A 20,361-nucleotide genomic window follows, 5' to 3' on the forward strand; every position below is an offset into this window, starting at 1 on the left:
GAACAATTAACTGAGGAATTATGGGTAAAAAAAATGGGAAAAAACTTCAAATTTTTGGTGCAAGGGTGTTCTTGGCAATCTACCCAATTACGGGAAACACCTAAAGTTGGAACAACCAGTATAGGTCTAACGCAAATGGAGAAAACGCAAGAGGTCGCTTATCGGAATGTCGGATCGTCGCGGCGTTATCATTAAAAATCCACAACGATCCATGAGTTAGGTGGTTCCGCTCATTTCCACGTGAGGGTTTCCAAAAAAACATTTTTTTCGACTTTTTTCCACTTTTCCCCATACAAAGTGAATGGGCTGGGGCGAGAGCTTGTCAAATGTCCCAGATGGCCGCCTTACAGGGGTGTATGGGAGTACACCTTCACACAATAATAATAATTACGAAAATGGCCGACAGGAATAACATACACAATAACTAGAGCTGCAAGCAGCTATAACGGGCCCTCGCAGATATGAGCACGCTGAAGGATGAACAGTTCGAGGGATGAACATTTTTGAGTATGAATGTTTTCGTGCATATGCAGGCGAACTTTAGAGGTCAATGTTTTAGAAAAGTCAAATTTTCATTTGCATTTGTCCAATGAGCTCAACTAAAGTCAAAGTCAAGTTTGTCAATTCCTTCACATGTGCTTAACATACAAAGGAATCGAAATTGCGTTTCTCACTATCCTCTGCGTTTTACATGTACAATAACAAAGTGCAGGTGCGCAAGACGAGACAAACCTAAAAGCTAGATACTTATCTATAGTGATGTAAAGTGCAGTATGTTTGATCTACTTTGCCTAGTGTTGCTAAACTAACAACTAAAACTAAAAATTAAATACGAAAAACCAGGTATGGCAAGAGTACCTCAAGACAAGACATAGGTAGCAGCATATGACAGGACAATCCAACAGTACGAGAAAAAGCAGGACAACTCTGGCTGTGGTTGTCCCAGTTGTGCGCATTTGAGGTAGTTGTTATAGTTCTAAGTGTAATCGCTAGTGCAATAGAAGTACAATTATAAATACACATGGCAGCAGCAAGTCTGTGCAAATTTTGCAAGTGCATGAGTAAAATTTGAGTTTAGGTGGGGGGCCAGCTAGGTGTTTCTTCTGGCTGGGGCTGAATGTGAGAGAGAGGAGTGGAGAGAGAGAGTTCAGCAGTTTCACGGGTGGGAAGGGGGGAGAGTTCAGCAGTCTAACGGCCTGGTGGTTGAAGCTGTTCCTGAGTCGGGTGGTGCGGGAGCGGAGGCTCCTGTACCTCTTTCCGGAGGGCAGGAGGCTGAACAGACTGTGTGCAGGGTGGCTTGTATCGGTGACAACCGTGACGGCTTTGCGACAGAGTTGGGTGGTGTACAGGTCTTGCAGGGAGGGGAGCGGAGTACCAATAATCCTCTCAGCTGTCCTCACGGTGCGTTGTAGAGCCTTCCTGTTGTAGTCGGTGCAGCTCCCGCCCCACACGGTGATGCAGCTGGTGAGGATGCTTTCGATGGTTCCTCTGTAGAATGTGGTCATGATGGGTGGCGCGACACTTGCCCGCTTCAGTTTGCGCAGGAAGTAGAGACGCCGCTGTGCTTTCTTGGCCAGAGATGCAGTGTTGGTGGTCTAGGAGAGCTCATCGCTGATGTGCACCCCCAGGAACTTGGTGCTGCTCACCCTCTCCACTGCAGCACCATCGATGGTCAGTGGGGGGTGTTGGGTGCGGCCTCTCTGGAAGCTGACGACCATCTCTTTGGTCTTGCTGATGTTTAGCAGGAGTTTGTTGTCTTTACACCAACCGGTCAGAAGCTCCACTTCTTTCCTGTAGTGGGTCTCGTCACCGTTGGAGATGAGACCCACCAGTGTTGTGTCGTCAGCAAACTTCACGAGGTGGTCGGAGCTGTGGGTTGCAGTGCAGTCGTGTGTTAGTAGGGTGAAGAGGAGGGGGCTGAGCACACAGCCTTGTGGGGCCCCCGTGCTCAGGGTGAGCCTGCCTGAGATGTTGTTGCCAACTCGCACCACCTGAGGCCTCTGGCTGAGGAAATCCAGCAGCCAGTTGCAGAGTGATGTGCTGAGGCCCAGTTTGTCCAGTTTGCAGGTGAGTTGTTGGGGTATTATGGTGTTGAACGCTGAGCTGAAGTCTATGAACAGCATTCTCACATATGAGTCTTTCTTGTCCAGGTGGGTGAGTGCCGGGTGGAGGGCAGAGCAGATTGCGTCGTCTGTGGATTGCTTTGCCCTGTAGGCGAACTGATACGGTTCCAGGCTGGGGGGCAGGATGGATTTTATGTGTGACAGGACTAGTCGTTCAAAGCACTTCATGATGATGGGTGTCAGTGCCACCGGACGATAATCGTTGAAGCAGGATGGGGAGGATTTCTTTGGCACAGGTATGATGGTGGCAGCTTTGAAGCCTGATGGCACGCCTCAGGGAGGTGTTAAAGATGTCTGTAAAAACATCTTTCAGCTCCTCTGCACAGTCTTTCAGCACCCTGCCAGGGATGTTGTCTATTCTGATTCTGACCTGCTGCTTTCCGGGTGTTGATGGCGGAGAGTGTCCTCCTCACGCTGGCAGCAGACAGGCACAGAGGCTGGTCGTGCGGAGGTGGTGGTGTTTTCTGTGGGCAGGTGGTGTTCTGTTCCTCAAAGCGTGCAAAGAAACTGTTTAGGTTGTTGAGCAGAGTGATGTCGAGAGTTGGTCACTCTCACAGCTTTGTGGTCCAGGTTTGTAGTTTGTAGTTGCTGTCCTTGAAGTGAGAAGTTATCTTGTTTGTGTATTCTTGTTTGGCTTTCCTGATGCCACGGGACAGGTTGGCTCTCGCTGTTCTCAGGGCTGATTTCTCCCCGGCTTTGAAGGCCTTGTCTCTGGCCCTCAACAGCCTGTGGACATCTCCTGTTAGCCATGGCTTCTGGTTGGCCCGTGTGGTGATCCTCTTGATGTGGGTCACGTCGTCCATGCATTTGGTGATGTAGGATCTCACCGTGTCTGTATACTCCTCAATATATGTGATGCCGTTGTAGGTGGCTGCTTCCTTAAAAATGTCCCAGTCTGTTGACTCAAAGCAGTCCTGTAGGGCTGAGGTTGCCTCCTGTGGCCACATCCTTACTTCTTTCAATGCAGGTTTGATGGCATTCACTCTTGGTCTGTATGCAGGCATTAGCATAATAGTGAGGTGGTCAGAGGCGCCATAGTGGGGGAGGGGGGTGGCTTTGTACGCTCCTTTGTGCTGAGAGTAAACACAGTCCAAAATGTTATGTCCTCTTGTCGCAAAGTGGATTTGTTGATGAAACATCGGGAGAACAGTTTTGAGATCAGCATGGTTGAAATCCCCCGCGAGGATGATGAAGCCGCTGGTTGCGCTGTTTGTTGTTCACTGATAGCCTGGTACAGTTCGTTCAGCGCCGCACTTCTGTTGCTGTTGTTAGTTGGGGGGATATAGGTAGCGACCAGCAGTATTGAACTTATCTCCCTTGGCAAGTAGAAGGGGCGACACTTCACGATCATGAATTCCGCCAAAGGTGAGCAGTGTTTGTATACTACAGTGGCATCCCGGCACCACGCTTCGCGGATGTAAAACACACTCGCCGCCACCGTGCGACTTCCCCCCCCTCTCTGCGAGAGCCCTGTCGGATCTGTAGCATGTTAGCTGCTCTAAATGTATAGCGGAGTCCGGAATGTTACTATTTAGCCAGGTTTCCGTGAAAACTAATACACAACAGTCACTCAATTTTCGGTTTGCTGATCTCAGAAGTCGGATATCGTCCATTTTGTTGTCCAGTGAACGAACGTTCGCCAAAAGAATAGATGTTATGGCTGGGCGAGTTGGGTTAGCCTCTAGCCTAGCTCGGATACCTCCCCGCTCTTCCCGCTTCCTCGTCCTGGCGCACCGCTTCCGGCGCCTCCTTTCCGGGGGAGGGGTAGCAGGCGAGTCCGGTGAATTAGCAGGCCGGCGTAGCAGTCCCAATTCCCTTAGCGAGTTCTCAAGTTCCGTGTTTAAAAGTTGGCAAATGTTGCTTCTCCGGATTTGTAAGAAGACCCGTCGACTGTACACGTATTTTGGCGTAAACTGCCTGGAAAAACTTTCAGACAAACACTTATTTGACGAACAAAACAACGCATTGTCGGAAGAGCGAGTGGCCGCTGCGTCTACACGCGCCGCCATTTTGTGTTCGGACCAAGTAAGTAATTGGAATCGCAAACTTTGTACTATATTTTCTGCCACGAGGTGATGCTAGCACTACGGTGGAATATGTTTGTTGATGTCTGTCGGAATTGACTTTCAATCAACGTGTGAAGTCGTGACAAGATGAGATCATCTGGGACAAACTACATCAGCATTTACTGTTACGATAATTGGTCATAATGAGCACTGCTGAATAGGCCACGGCCATTATCAACACATCATCATCGTTGGTTGTAGAAATTAAGCGTGTCTGAAGGCCTGTCTGAAAAACCTTTTATTATATTATTAATATTAATTTGACAAGCTCAACAAGGTACCTATAAATGAAAATGTAATTTTTTGCTGCCACCAGGTGGTGCCCGCACTTCGAGGAAAAAAAAGTGTGTTTAGAATTGTACTCCCATGAAATGGAATTTAGAGATCATCATCTTCAATTACATTGTTTTACCAGTCTCGCCAGACATTGGATTTTGAGGCCACACCCAAATTTAAATAGTCATTAAACTTCATAAAGATTCATATTGTTCCCTATCTCAATATTCTCCAGACTAATTCTCAGTGAATTTACTGAGAACATGAAAGTTTAAAAATTTACATTTTTGTCTGCCACCCGGCGTCGCCATTAGTAATGTGGAAATGTGTCATGTTAAAGATTTAGACCATGAGTCTAAATGATCCTCTAAATTTTTAGATATTTTAAAACTTGTTCAGCTGAGTAATAAAGGTTTTTGTCACTCTGGGCGAAGGAAACATTGACTTCATGTTTTGAAAGCCCACCATTTATTTCATGGGATCGTGACTATTTTTGAAACCAGTTGTGCCTCTTAAGTCTGATAATGTCCTAGGCCAAATTGAAACTTGATGGCGTCAACAGTTTAATAGAAGGCGGCAGCAGTGGAAGACTTACAAAAGGCCATAAATGCATCAAATTTGCAAATTCAATAATCCGTAACTTTTTATTCTCTACATCCTAGCGTATGGCTGTCTTTGATTGTTATTTAGGTCTTAGGGTCCCGCATATGCCTACAAATGTTGACAGCTGTCAGGCAATCCAACTGGATTTGGCTGCAATCCTTCGACTATAATGACATTTTATTCCCACTAGGTGGCGCTCGCAGTATGACAAAAAACTGGTTCCTAGGTTTGTTTTACATTGGACTCCCATAAACTATATGAAATTTAGAAAAGATAAGATCATCTAGGTTCAATTACAGAAACTTTTTGGTATTGGCGAGACATCGAACTTTGAGACAACGTAATGGCCGCGCCCCTTAGTAAAAAATTGTAAAATTGAAGAACCTTCATGTTTCATGCCTAAACGCTATTCTGGCCAATTTTCAGTTGATTTGCTCAAACAGGAATTGCACAGTGCAAAAATTGAAATACTAAGGTTTTTGTTATTGGTAGCAAAGGAACTCTGAATCATGTATTTTGAAGCCCCGCCCCCATCACATGTGTTAGCCGATCTTGACGAAATTTTGCCCAGTTGTGCCACTGTCAGATAATGGAGCACATCAAATGTGAAGTTGATTGGGTCAAGGGTTTTGGTACCGAAAAATGTAAAAAATTGGGCCAAATGCTACATTTAACAGTTGATACCTCTGGTTCTGTACATCCTAACACATGGCGCTCTTTAATGTTTTTGTAGGTCTTGAGGTCTTACATATGCATAAAAAATTTTGTCGCTCTAGGTCAAACAGGTCGGAACTGGCTGCCATTTTATGATCAACTGGCCTCAATAACAGTAAGTTTAGCTGATGTGAGCAAACTCTGACTTTGGGGGTGGGACACACAAATCGTACCATTTGGTGGGGGGCATTAGGCGTGGCCAATGGCTTTTCAGGTATTATTTAAGGGATATCACTTCAAGGGGCTCAGCAGAGTACATAAAAACGTTAAGGAAATGCTATATGTTTTGCTGCCACTAGGTGGCGCGCATACTATGATAAAAAATAAGCTTGAAGGTGTCTTTCACATTGGACACCCATCCCATATATGAAGTTTTGCAAATATTAGATCATCTAGGTCCAATTACAGCAACTTTTACCGTTTTGGCGAGACATCGGACTGAGTTGACATAGAGGCCACACCCTCTATGGAAAAGTCATAAAAGTTGAGAAACTTAATTTTCCACTGTGTCATAGCTTTCTGACCACTTCTGAGTTCATTTAGTCAAACAGGCATTGCACAGCACATGAAAGTGTAAAAAATAAGATGTGTCCGCCACTAGGTGGCGCTGTAAATGATTTGGAAGTTTATCACATAGCTGTATTAGGGCATGACTTTTAAAGTCCCTGCAGAGTTTTACATGGTTTGAAGCTGAAACAGCTGAGTTATTAAGGTCACTCTTGGTGAAGGAAATATTCAAAATAATTTGAAGCTCCGCCCACATCTTACAAGTCATGGGATCTTCACGATTTTTGACATATTTGTGCCGCTATATCTGCTAATAGTCCATGCCAACGTAGAAGTTAATCGAGTGAACCGTTTAAGAGAAAGGCACTATTTTAGACCAGCTGATGTCTAAGAATGGGGCAAAATTGCACATTAAAAAAATTCATAACTATTTTTCTGTACATCCTAGCACATCACTTATATTGACTTTTTTGTAGGTCTTACAATCCTACATATGCCTAAAAGGTTTCATAGCTGTAGGTCAAACCAAACAGGATTGACTGCAATCTTTCGACTAATGACATTTTTTGCAGCCACTAGGCGGCGCTAGCTTTAAACTGGAATATAAGTTTGTTGATGTCTTTAGGAATCGATTTCTATCCAATGTGTGAAATTGTGAGAAGATCAGATTATCTGGGTCAAATTACAGCAGCTTTTACTGGTCCGATAAAGCTTCGGAATGAAAATGGACGTATAGGCCACGCCCATTATTGAAATATCGGAAAATTTGGTGGAGGTCAGCAGGGGTGTCTAGAGGCTTTTCAGACTTAATTTCAGCGATATTACTTCAAAAGGGCTCAGCTAAACACATAGAAAAGTTTAAAAAATGCTATATTTTTGGCTGTCACTAGGTGGCACTCGCACTGTGACAAAAAATACGTTGATAGGTGTAATCCACATTGGAAACCCATCAAATATATGAGGTTTAGAAAAGATAAGACCATCTGGGTCCAAACACAGCAACTTTGTTCGTTTTGGCGAGACATCAGACTACATAAGGTCCTACATAAGGTTTCAAATTTTTGTAGCACTAGGTCAAACGGGCCGGGAGTGAGAGGCTATTTTCCACTCATAAGGCCATTTTGGGGCCAATTACAGCCACTTTTTTCGTTTTGGCGAGTCATCTGACTTTGAGGTGGCATGCAGACCACGCCCATTTTCGAAAAGTCATAAAATGTTAAAACCTTAATATTCCATGTCTTAATGGTGTTCTGACCAATTTTCACTTGTTTTACTCAAACAAACTGAGCACAATACATGAAAGTGTAAAAAATGACATTTTAATCAACCACTAGGCGGCGCTAGTAGGTATTTAAAAAAACTTTTTTCAAAGGTGTTAAAGACATAAGTTTCCATGTGTCTATGAAGTTTTAGATTTTTTTAAGCTAGTACATCAAAGTTATTAAGGTTTTTGTCCCTCTTGGCGAAGGAAAAATTGAACACATAATTTGAAGCCACGCCCCTATCATATATGTCAGCGGATCTGCACCAAATTTAGCCCAGTTGTGCCCCTATGTCTAATTATATACCACAGCAAATTTGAAGGCGATTGAGTAAAGCGTTTAGGAGAAACAAGGAGCAGTTTGGGACCTGCAAACGTGCAAAAATGGGCCAAAAATGCACATTCAAAAATTCATAACTCTTTTTCTGTACATCTGAGCACATGGCTCACGCTGACTTTTTTGTAGGTCTCTAGGTCCTACATATGCCTAAAAATTTTCGTAGCTCTAGGTCAAACGGGCCGGGACCAGGTGCACTTATTCGACCTTAGGTGGCGCTGCAGAGCCATTTGTTTTGCATTTTTTTGGGAAACAAAAAAATATCCAATTTTTCACCGGGCCCGACAAATGTGCAAATTTTGGTGACTTTTCGTGCATGTTTAGGCCCTCAAAAATGCAAGCAGCTATAAAGGGCCCTCGCAGACCTGTGCACGTTGGGGTATGAACAGGTCGGGGTATGAACAAGGACTATGAACGATGAAATAGTAGTTGTAGATGACTTCAGTGCAGGACTCTTACCAAATATGTAAAATTTAGACAAGGTGGGACAATGTGGGTGGAGTTACTGCAGCTTTGATTGTTACAGTTTTGTAGCTTTCAATGCCGTATAGGCCACACCCACTGTGGAAACATCATACTGATTTGTGGAGGGCATAAGGCATGGCCACTGGCTTTTCAGAAAACATTTAAGGGATATCACTTCAAGGGGCTCAGCAGAGTACATAAAAACGTTAAGGATTTGCTATAGTTTTTGCTGCCACTAGGTGGCGCTCGTACTATGATAAAAAATAGGCTTGTAGGTGTGTTTCACATTGGACACCCATCCCATATATGAAGTTTTAAAAATATCAGATCATCTAGGTCCAATTACAGCAACTTTTACCGTTTTCGCGAGACATCAGATTTTGAGTTGTCATAGAGGCCACGCCCTTTAATGAAAAGTCATAAAAGTTGAGAACCTTAATGTTCCAATGTGTCATAGCTTTTCTGACCATTTTTTAGTTCATTTAGTCAAACAGGCATTTCACAGTACATAAAAGTATAAAAAATGAGATTTTTGTCTGCCACTGGGTGGCGCTGTAAATGATTTGAAAGTTTATCACATAGATGTATTATTGCATGACTTTTAAAGTCCCAGGAAAGTTTCAGATGGTTTGAAGCTGCCATAGCTCAGTTATTAAGATTTTTGTCACTCTTGGCGAAGGAAGTATTAAACATAATTTGAAGCTCCGCCCCCATCTTTTATGTCAAGAGATCTTCACGATATTTGAACTATGTGTGCCCCTCAGTTGGATAATGATTTATGCCAAAGTTGAAGGTAATAGGGTGAATCGTTTAAGAGAAAAAGGCACTCGTTTGAGACCAGCTAATGTCTAAGAATGGGACAAAACTGCACATTAAAAAAATTCATAACAATTTTTCTGTACATCCTAGCACATCACTTCTATTGACTTTTTTGTAGGTCTTACAGTTCTTCATTTGCCTACAAAGTTTCATAGCTGTAGGTCAAACCAAACAAGATTGACTGTAATCTTTCGACTAATGACATTTTTTGCAGCCACTAGGTGGCGCTAGCTTTAAACTGGAATATATTTTGTCAATATGTTCAGGAGAATATTTTTATCCAATGTGTGAAATTGTGAGAAGATCAGATCATCTGGGTCAAATTACAGCAACTTTTACTGGACAGATAAAGCTTCGGAATGAAAATGGTCATAGAGGCCACGCCCGTTATCGAAACTTCGTAAAATTTGGTGGAGGTCAGCAGGGCTATCTAGAGGCTTTTCAGACTTAATTTCAGCGATATTACTTCAAAGGGCTCATCTAAACACATAAAAACGTTTAAAAAATGCTATATTTTTGGCTGCCACTAGGTGGCGCTCGCACTATAACAAAAAATACGTTGATAGGTGTATTCCGCATTGGAAACCCATCAAATATGTAATGTTTAGAAAAGATGAGACCATCTGGGTCCAAATACAGCAACTTTGTTCGTTTTCGCGAGAAATCAGACTGACACTTTTGTTTGCCACTAGGTGGCCTTATAAGCAATATAAGATTTTTTTAAACACATTTGTTAAGGGTTTAAGTCTTCATGTGTCTGTGAAGTTTCAGATTTTTCCAAGCTTGTAAAGCTGAGTTATAAAGGTTTGTTTCACATGTGGCAAAATAATCATCAAAGGCATAATATAAAGCCCCGCCCCCAACATATTTGATGGCGGATCATCACAAAAATTTGAACAATTGTGCCTCACAGTCAGATAAAACATCACAGCAAATTTGAAGTCAATCGGGTCAAGCGTTTGGGAGAAAAAAGGAGCAGTTCGGGACCTGCAAATGAGCAAAAACGGGCCGAAAGTGCACATTCAAAAATTCATAACTCTCTTTCTGTACATCTGAGCACATGGCTCGCGCTGACTTTTTTGTAGGGCTCGAGGTCCTACATAAGGCTACAAATTTTTGGAGCTCTAGGTCAAACGGGCCGGGAGTGAGAGGCTATTTTCCACTCATAAGGCCATTTTGGGGCCAATTACAGCCCCTTTTTTCGTTTTGGCGAGTCATCTGACTTTGAGGTGGCGTGCAGACTACGCCCATTATCGAAAAGTGGTAAAATTTTAAAACCTTAATATTCCATGTCTTAATGATATTCTGACCAATTTTCATTTGTTTTACTCAAACAGACTGAGCACAATACATGAAAGTGTAAAAAATGACATTTTAATCAACCACTAGGTGGCGCTAGTAGGTATTTAAAAAAACTTTTTTTAAAGGTGTTAAAGACATAAGTTTCCATGTGTCTATGAAGTTTTAGATTTTTTTAAGCTAGTACATCAAAGTTAAAGGTTTTTGTCCGTCTTGGCGAAGGAAAAATTGAACACATAATTAGAAGCCACGCCCCTATCATATATGTCAGCGGATCTGCACCACATTTTGCCCAGTTGTGCCCCTATGTATGAATATGGACCACAGCAAATTTGAAGGCGATTGAGTAAAGCGTTTAGGAGAAACAAGGAGCAGTTTGGGACCTGCAAACGTGCAAAAATGGGCCAAAAATGCACATTCAAAAATTCATAACTCTTTTTCTGTACATCTGAGCACATGGCTCGCGCCGACTTTTTTGTAGGTCTCTAGGCCCTTCATATGCCTAAAAATTTTCGTAGCTCTAGGTCAAATGGGCCGGGACCAGGTGCACTTTTTCGACCTTAGGTGGCGCTGCAGAGCAATTTTTTTTGCATTTTTTTGGGAAACACAAAAATATCAAATTTTTCACCGGGCCCGACAAAAATCTCGCAGCGGTAGCTGCTCGGGCCCTAATAATAATACGGAGAAAAACAAGAGGGTTCTCGCAGCGGTAGCTGCTTGGGCCCTAATAATCCGGAGAGGAACAATAGGGACCTCGCAGTGGTCACTGCTCGGGCCCTAATAATCCGTAGAGGAACAATAGGGACCTCGCAGCGGTCGCTGCTCGGGCCCTAATAATAATAATATGGGGAGGAACAATAGGGACCTCGCAGCGGTCGTTCCTCGGGCCCTAATAATAATAATAATCTGGGGAGGAACAATAGGGACCTCGCAGCGGTCGCTGCTCGAGCCCTAATAATAAACCGCGGAGGAACAATAGGGACCTCGCAGCGGTCGCTGCTCGGGCCCTAATAATAATAATCTGGAGAGGAACAATAGGGACCTCGCAGCGGTCGCTCCTCGGGCCCTAATAATAAGAATAATCTGGGGAGGAACAATAGGGACCTCGCAGTGGTCACTGCTCGGGCCCTAACAATAATAATCCGGAGAGGAAGAATAGGGACCTCGCAGCGGTCGCTGCTCGGGCCCTAATAATAATAATAATCTGGGGAGGAAGAATAGGGACCTCGCAGCGGTCGCTGCTTGGGCCCTAATAATAATAAAGTCAAGGAATAACATATGTGTGAAGGTTTCACCTTCACACAATAATAAAGAAAATGGCCGACAGGAATAACATGTGTGAAGGTGAAACCTTCACACAATAATAATAAAGTCAAGTATTTCATTAATTGTATTTCATAGTCATAGTCAAGTATTTCATTAATTGTGTGAAGGTTTCACCTTCACACAATTAATGAAATATTTATTTACTTAATGACCCACTGTTGACACAAACAACAGTAAATGCATGAAATGCGGCATTTACTTTACCTGTTAACTTCGCTCGATAAAGTTTGTAGGCAGTGCCATAGCCTGTTTTGCTCAAATATCGTCCAATTCAATGCTTTGGCGTGGTTGCAAAAATGGCAGCTACGATGACTGATAACTTCCCTAAACTTTCAAGCAAGTTAGGTAGAGATATTTTAGACTTTTCTGAGTGTGTGAAAGCAGGGCCTTCACAAAACGATTTCCTACAACGTAAAATGGGGGAATGTATTGAATTTGAGTAATTTCCGCACTTTCAGATCAAGACATTGACCCAAGAGTGACCAATAACCTATCCGGATTGGTTATAAGCCCTTCTCTGGCTGGGTTTGAAGAGCAGGGTAACCAATCAGGTGTTAATACTCGCCTATCAAACTTTTGTAGCACTTGTTATGCTGTAATATGAATTATGATGTTGGTTTTGTATTATAACTTATAGGCTTATAGGCTAGTGCAGAAGATCTTGGCTCGGCTAGGAGGAAAGTGAGGTGCTCAATGATGAAACGGAATGCATATAGTCAGCAACGTGTTGTTATTATGTACAGTGAAGACAAAATAATACAACAGAATATATACAATATATACAATGTGCACAGGGGTAGTTGGTTGGCTCACTCAGTCAGTAGGTCACACGGCAGGTGAACGCACTGGTCAGTTCGCTCGTGGGTTTAGCTCGCCATCAACGGGAACCTGGCCTGTATAAAACAGGACCAGCGATGCATAATATGATAATCTACCATTACACATAACTCACCAAGTAAAACAACATTTTTACAATATCACTTGATAAATCATTATATCATCATGATCATGATTGTCGTGTACATGAAATAAAATCCTAGGGTTTCGATAGCAGATTGTCACTGCACAAGAGTACTCCTTTATACATTCAAGCAGTGACACGATAGCCTTAGCACAATAGCATTAGCATGATAGTGACAAGCAACATGCTGACTCAACAGTCCCTCGTTTACAACAAATCATGGCGTGCACAATTTCTCGTGAGAAGGGCGGAACATCTGCAATGGTCTGCAATGGTGGCAGCACAACAGTTACTGTCGTGGTCGAAGCCGATTATCGCGGATTCAAATCGGCTAGGTTCGTACCTGTGTCTGCTATGGTCCGTCCCGCACCCAAACTCACGGGGGAATGCCGGGCGCGGCCATGTTTAAAAAGACGTGCGCACGACGTCTCGCGATCGATCTCGCGATAGGTCGACACGATAGCTCGATGCGAATCAAGTCAGGCTAGATAATAGCAGGGTATTGAAGAAAGTACCCGGGTTACACTTTGAAGAGCGAGGTTGACAGAAAAACTAAATGTGTGTCATTAAAAGTGTCATTCATTAAATCAATGTTTTATTATTTAATTGAAATTGTCATTAATTAAATTAATCTTTAATTAAATGTCATTAATTACATAAATCTTTAACAGTTTTTTTTTATTAATGAAATATTTAATTATTTAAACATGTTTTAATGGAATGACAATCAATTAATGAAACATTAAATAAATTAAATGATAAAGATACTTTTATTTAATTACTGAATGGTACATTTATTAATTGAATTTTCACACCTTCGGTCCTCCATAGGTGAGGGGAAGGGGGGCCATGATGCCGCCCCTGCCAGGCAGGAGCAGCCAGTCCGGCTGTCATGTCACACGGATGATTAGGACGAGTGTCAGATCGAGGGTGTGCAGTTATATAATATTTGTGGATGTGTGTGTGTGTGTGTGCATGTGCGTGTGTGTGGGTGTGTGTGTGTGTGTGTGTGTGTGTGTGTGTGTGTAAGTGTCCTCCACCAACAGTCTTAAGGCCACCTGATAAAAAGGAGAGGAAAGATTGTTGTTGGCAGTTGTTTTGGGAGCAGGCCGATAAGTGTGTTCAACTTAAGCATGAGACTCTCGAGCCAATAGCATGAGACTCTGAAGTAGCTTCAATTAGCTGACGCAAGAGTCCAAATTCTCCATGATGACAATCTCTTGAGGATTCAAGAGCCGCAAGAATGTTCAAACAGCGCAAGCTTGACAATCTCGGAAAGGGCTGTATGGTGACACAGCACTTAGAACAGAAGCCGACAGGAAGCGTATCGGTTTCTGTTTTATTTAAATGTCAAATAAAAGATCCTTTTTATCGAGTTGAATCTTAGTAAATGAGAATCGCGATTCTGATTCATATTGATTCTTTGGCACACCCCAAATGTATACTAAAGCATAGTCGATATTAGTGATCTGACAACTATATATTTAAATGAGTATTTATACAGCAAATGAAACTGAACTGCTTTCTATGTCAGTGGTCCCCAACCTTTTCATCACCGCGGCCCGGTCAACGCCTTAAATTTAGACTGCGAACCGGGGGGGTGCTATCTGCTCTAAAAAACCACAACATCCTTGTCACTACGCCTCAGATTTAAAAAGGGCTGCTTTAAAAACCACATCACAAACGTATGGACGGGGTATGGTATGGACTTTTTGTCCACTTTCTATTTAATCGCGAGAGGAGAGAGGAGGGGGGCGAGCTTGCTGTGCACTTCACGGTAGATCCGGAAAAAAAGAGCATTGCTGAGAACTTTCACTTTTCTGGGATGTGACAGAGCCAAAATTTTCACCGACAGCACCTTTATTCTTTGCGGCAATACTCGCCTGCCAAAAAATAAAAGTTTCAATGTAGCAATCGAGTGGCCGAGACCGTACTAAATATTGTGCTGACATTGCTGCGCTATCGTTAGCTTAGCACAGTAACTACGGTTCAACAGCTGTTAAGTGAAGCAAACGTTGCACATACCAGTTGTCCCAAGTTCTCGCTTCCGCCTTTCGACAAGCCAGGTGAGGGCTCTTGCTTGGCTCTGTTTCGTATTGAAAGCTCAGCTGGCCGTGTTGTATCGCTCCCGGTGACCGCAAAGCGGCCGCCATGATTCATTCCTGCCCCCTGCGGGAGCCGTTGAATGTTCCCGAAGTTGATTGGCTGTGGGGACTCGAAACGTGGAAAAAGTACATAAAAAATTACTTCACGCAAAAGGCGAAATTTCGCTTCCCGTGACCGCGCGTGGCCATTTGCGTTGCTCCATTCGCTTCCATCGCGTCGCCCGACCTGCCTTCGCGCCCAGTCACGCGAACTCCATGAAACAAAATCACCTCCTAAACATTATTTCGGGTGCAGCCCACGCGGCCCGGTACCAGTTGTTCCACGGACCGGTACCGGTCCGCGGACCGGGGGTTGGGGACCACTGTCATATTACTGTATATCCATTTGGTTTCGCTCCTTATAAGTATTGTAGTTTTAAGTTGGAGTTTTTAGCCAATTAGAATTCAGCTAACTTGTCGCCAGGTTGTGTTTAATCTGCATTAGCCAGAAGCCAGGGCATTCGCATCAACACTGAGCGGGCTTCTGCGCAAGCGGAGATGGATATGTGAGCGGCCAGTATAACTTATTGGAAAGCTGTAATAGCAAATCAAATCATAAGATCGCCATCTAAAGGCCTCACGTTGAACGTGACGTGAGTAGATGCTCACTGCAGGAAGGTGGTGCAATGCTCAACAAGCTAGTTACGCGGTGTTGGCTTTGGCCAGAGGCGTAGCGTAGCTATTACCTAACCTGTCCCGACTTGGCCATACTTCTGACTGAGCTACCAGGAGCATGAGCTAACCCTGGCAAATAGTTCGGCTGGGAATGTCTTTTGTTTGCAAAGGATCGATTTGGTGTTTGGTGCTACACTGGAATTGCAAACTTCAGTTGTTTAACCAAGGCAGCAACGAGACACCACAGCACGGCTGGACACATGCACTATGGTGTTTTTAAAATCTTTTTGGGACACCCGAATGGATATACAATATTGTACATCTCAGTCCGAAGGTTAAGAGAGCTCAAATGGGCTACGGTGCTTTTAAAAAACTTTTGGGAACACCTGAGAGGATACATTGTACATCTCAGTGTGAAGAGAAAGCTTATGCATGAAGAGGTCATGAAAAATCGGGAGATATTGAAAAGACTGATCGATTGTGAGCGCCGTTTGTTTTGGTGAGTGCAAGCCTTTTTTTCTTATTGTTTCATTTTTAATATGTTTGTGTTACTTTATTTCGTTCACATTCAACTAAGAGTAAAAAATAAAATGAAAATGATGTTCTAATATTAAACTGTGATTTGTAATTTTGACGAAAATTTCTTATTTTAAATTATTAATTTTTTAAATTTTTGACAGCATCATATATAATGACAAGTTTTAATGGCTTATGCAGGTTTATTGACGTGCAAAATCTCCGGAAAATAGCCTATGTAGCCCGGTAATGTGCGAATGGGGGCTATTTATCCGAGAGTCTGACATCACAGAAGGCCAAAGTCACGGCCCGCCACAATTTACTATGGGGACGTCTTGCATCATCACTTCATTTTCGCCTGTTGTCTAGCTCGAGTTAAGCGTATTCTTGTCTTAGTGAGGACTGAATAGTTTGTTTGCCGTCAAGGAATGAACTTTTGAAACAAATGAGCTCACCAAGAAAAAATATTCATACAGAAAGTAAAGCAAATAGTTAGGATTGCAAAACAATGTATGCAAACTCCAAAATAATTAACAAATATTACTCACATATATGCAAATGAATAAAAATACCGTCTCTAATGCACTAAACAATATGTTAAACAATTGTGACTGACAAGCAATACATAAACATTAAACAATACAATAAACACTAAAACAACAGAAACTATGGTGATAATAATATAGTACAAATATCAAGTAGTGCAAAATAGCGCAAAATATTATTTATGCATGTAGTAAGAGGCAGATTAGTGTGTGAGAGATTTATTGAGAATTTGGATGTATGATGATTCTTTGCACTTACAGAGTATAGATTGAAACAGAAATCATTTTTAAGTAATTGAATCGAGTCATTCTGATAAGAAAATTGTTGAGATTCAAAAATCAAATCTGAATCGATTAGGACAGTGTCTTTCAACCACTGTGCGTTGTCAGGTGTCACCTACGGCATTGACTGTGCTGCGGACAGCCCCCCCCCCCCCCCCCCCCCGCCCCTCCCCCGGTCCGCTGTATAAATTTACGGCATTGACTGTGCCGCGAACAGCCCCCCCGGTCCGCTGTATACATTTACGGCATTGACTGTGCCACGGACAGCCCTCCCCTCTCCCCGCGGTGTGCCGAGGCGAACAAAAGGTTGGGAAACACTGGATTAGGAGACCCCAAAATCGGAATCGAATCAAATTGTGAGACAGCCAAAGATTCCCATGCCTTGTATAAAGTATGTTGAGAATTTTTGTCAGGCTTCTTTAAATTTCATTTTTTGTAATGGCCAAGAGCAAGAAAGTTATTTATTTGTTTGTGGGTTGTTTTGACTCACTGCCCAATGGACATTTATGTTATTGCCCCTTTAAGGCAGAGGGAAAGGTGCATAATACTGGCCCTTTAAGAGCCTTAGGCCAGCATCACAGGGGCAGTTGAGATTGATCGCAGATTAGAGAACACAGTTTCTATTTTGCCCCTCCAGTGCTAAAAGCACGGAATAAGCCTTCGCGCAAGCGCAAGAGGGCGCCAGTTCTCTACGTCTTCCCAGACAGTATGCTGCTGCGGACGCTCGCTCTTCGGCGCGTGTGCCTGCTGCGGGTGGCATTCGTCCCACTGGTGGTTTTCGCTCTGTTCTCCACCTGCCTGACGGTAGACCACGGGCAGTTACCCCTCCACCTCGCCCTGCGACCCACTGAGGTGTTGGGGCTGGCCGTCGAGTGTTTGTCCTCTCAGCAGCTCAGACTGAGGGCTGCTCTGGGGTCAGACCCCTGGGTGCTTTCCACCCTGTCCCAGGGGTACAGGTTGCAGTTCCAGCGCCGGCCCCCCATACAAAGTCGGGTCAGGGAGACTTATATCGCCTTACCCCTCGATCAGGAGCTGACTACTCTCCTGGTCAAAGGGACCATCGAGCCTGTTTTCCAGCCAAGCCTCAGCAGGGGTTTTTATTCCCTTTACTTCCTGGTTCCAAAGAAGACAGGTGGTTTTTGTCCGATTTTGGACGTCAGAGGGCTTAATCGTTACCTCAAGAGGTTACCATTTTGCATGCTACCGACGTCCGACAAATTGCGGTCGGTCAGTTTTGGCGAATGGTTCACGTCAGTCGATCTGACAGACGCTTACGTTCATGTCCTCATCGCGCCTCATCACAGGCGTTTTCTGCGTTTTGCTTACAGGGGCGCCCACTGGCAGTTCCGGGTGCTCCGTTCGGCCCCTCACTCTCACCAAGAGTATTCACTCGCTTCGTGAAGGCGTCCCTTGCTCCTCTGCAGGCAAGGGGCATGAAAGTTCTCCCGTACCTGGACGACTGGCTGATCTGTGCGCAGTCTCGTGCGCAGGTAATCAGGGACACTACCGTGCTGCTTCATCACCTGTCTCGGTTGGAGATCAGGGTGAACTTGGCAAAGTCTGCTCTGGTTTCTTCACAACAGATAACCTTTCTTGGGGTGTCGCTGGACTCCGTGACCATGCTGGCCCGTCTTTCAATTCAGAGAGTAGACGACGTTTTGCGTGTCCTGGAGGGTTTTCACCGAAACAGGTGCATCCTTTTCTGACATTTTTTGCGTCTACTCGGCAAGTTGACTTTTCTCACTGCGGTGGTTTCTCTGGGGCTCCTACACCTTCGTCCCCCTACAGATGTGTTTTAATGGCTTCCGCTTGGATGCCAAAAGACATAGGCACCGATGCCTAACGGTGTCACGTCGCTGTCTTCTCGCATTGGCCCCATGGGGTACCAGGTCCATCAGGCTGCTGTTGGTCGCTCGAGACCTTCTTCAATGGGCGGCCGCCCACCTAGCCAGTCTGCGGGCAGCCTATCTCCCGGGTGTCCTGAATCAGGTTGCGGACCCGTTGTCTCGCGGGGTTGCAGCGCCGGGAGAGTGGCGTCTGCATCCGGAGATTGTGCTTGCTATATGGGCTTGTTTCGGTCAGGTGGAGGTCGACCTCTTTGCCATGCAAGAGTGGACTCACTGTTCTCACTAATGGAGGTCAACAGCCCACTGGGCCAGGATGCCCTGGCGCATCCTTGGCCGTTTTGCCTCCTATACGCCTTCCCTCCCCTTCCCCAGATGTGGATGGTGCTCCGAAGGGTCCTTCAGGAGGGCCACAGCCTGTTGCTGGTGGCCCCCTTTTGGCTGGCATGGACGTGGTTCCCTCTACTTCACAGCCTGTGCTTTGCCGACCCTTGTTATCTTCCAGCCCGGTTGGATCTATTGTCCAAGCAAGATGGGCAAGTTTGGCATCCCCACCCTCACAGCCCTCACAGGCTTCGCCTGTGTGTGTGGCCTCTGAGGGACCCGAACCGTTGCTTAGCTGCCGCTCTGATTCAGTCAGGCGCACTATTGTCAACACCAGGGTGCCTTCCACGCGGTTGTTGTATAACAGATGGAAGTTGTTTGTGTCGTGGTTCACGACGCTTGCCACGGACCCAGTGACTTGCCCTGTTCCTGCTGTCTTGGAATTTCTGCAGTCTTTCTTGGATAAGGGTCTCTCACCTTCCACGTTGAAGGTTTATGTAGCTGCAATTGCAGCCCGTCACACGTCGGTTGATGCCGACTCGTTAGGGCGCCACCTGCTTTTTTCTTCATTTGTGAAAGGGACCCGCCGTCTCCGACCCTACAGTGCGCCACGCACGCCTACCTGGGACCTGCATGTTGTGCTTGACTCCTTGTGCTGGCCTCCTTTTGAACCCCTGTGTGAGGTGCCTCTCAAGTGGGTTTCTCTAAAGACTGCATATTTACTTGCGATTGTCTCGGCCAAACGAGTTGGGGAATTGCATGCCCTGTCTGTCAGCCCTTCCTGCATTAGGTGGCACCCTGATGGAAGCGCAGTCACTCTGTGGCCGAATGCCACTTTTGTTCCGAAGGTGCGATCCTTTTCCTATATCAACAAGCCTCTGCTCATCGCCCCTCTGTGCCCCTCTGTGCCCTCGCCTGGGGACGATGGGATCTCTGCCGACCTCTTATGCCCTGTGCGGGCACTGTGTTTTTATGTGGATACTACGGCATCGTTTTGTAAGTCATCTCAGCTTTTCGTTTCGTACAGGGGTCCTTCCTTAGGCTCCCAGCTCTCCAAACAGCATTTGTCTCACTGGATCGTAGACGTGATCACGCATGCTTACGGGGATTTGGAACGCCCCTTGCCTTCGGGAATCCGCGCCCATTCTACTAGGAGTGTCGCAACTTCTTGGGCTGTGCTGAAAGGGGTTCCCTTGGAGGATGTTTGTGCTGCTGTTTCCTGGTCGTCACCTGGCACTTTTGCCAGGTTCTACTGTATGGATATTGCAGACCCCACTCTCTGTCTGTGGTCCTGGGCTCCTCAGGACCGTCTATGTGAGGTTGAGGTGAGTACC

General features: G+C 44.8%; 1 protein-coding gene and 1 long non-coding RNA gene across 5 annotated transcripts in view; one reads left to right on the top strand and one right to left on the bottom strand.

Annotated features, from left to right (window-relative positions):
* mgarpa (mitochondria localized glutamic acid rich protein a) overlaps positions 1 to 20,361 on the top strand; it is a 77,137-nt gene that overhangs the window by 35,810 nt on the left and 20,966 nt on the right. The gene's annotated exons all lie outside the window — the stretch shown is intronic.
* LOC148414183 (uncharacterized) lies at positions 12,508 to 13,178 on the bottom strand. The gene is made up of 2 exons (XR_015867610.1): positions 13,101 to 13,178; positions 12,508 to 12,689 (listed from the first exon to the last, which is right to left on the bottom strand). It is a non-coding gene; the product is annotated as an uncharacterized LOC148414183 (long non-coding RNA).

The sequence above is a fragment of the Hippichthys cyanospilos genome, chromosome 13, assembly GCF_059441005.1.
Source record: "Hippichthys cyanospilos isolate Australia breed blue-spotted pipefish chromosome 13, RoL_Hcya_1.0, whole genome shotgun sequence".
NCBI classification, from domain to species: domain Eukaryota; kingdom Metazoa; phylum Chordata; class Actinopteri; order Syngnathiformes; family Syngnathidae; genus Hippichthys; species Hippichthys cyanospilos.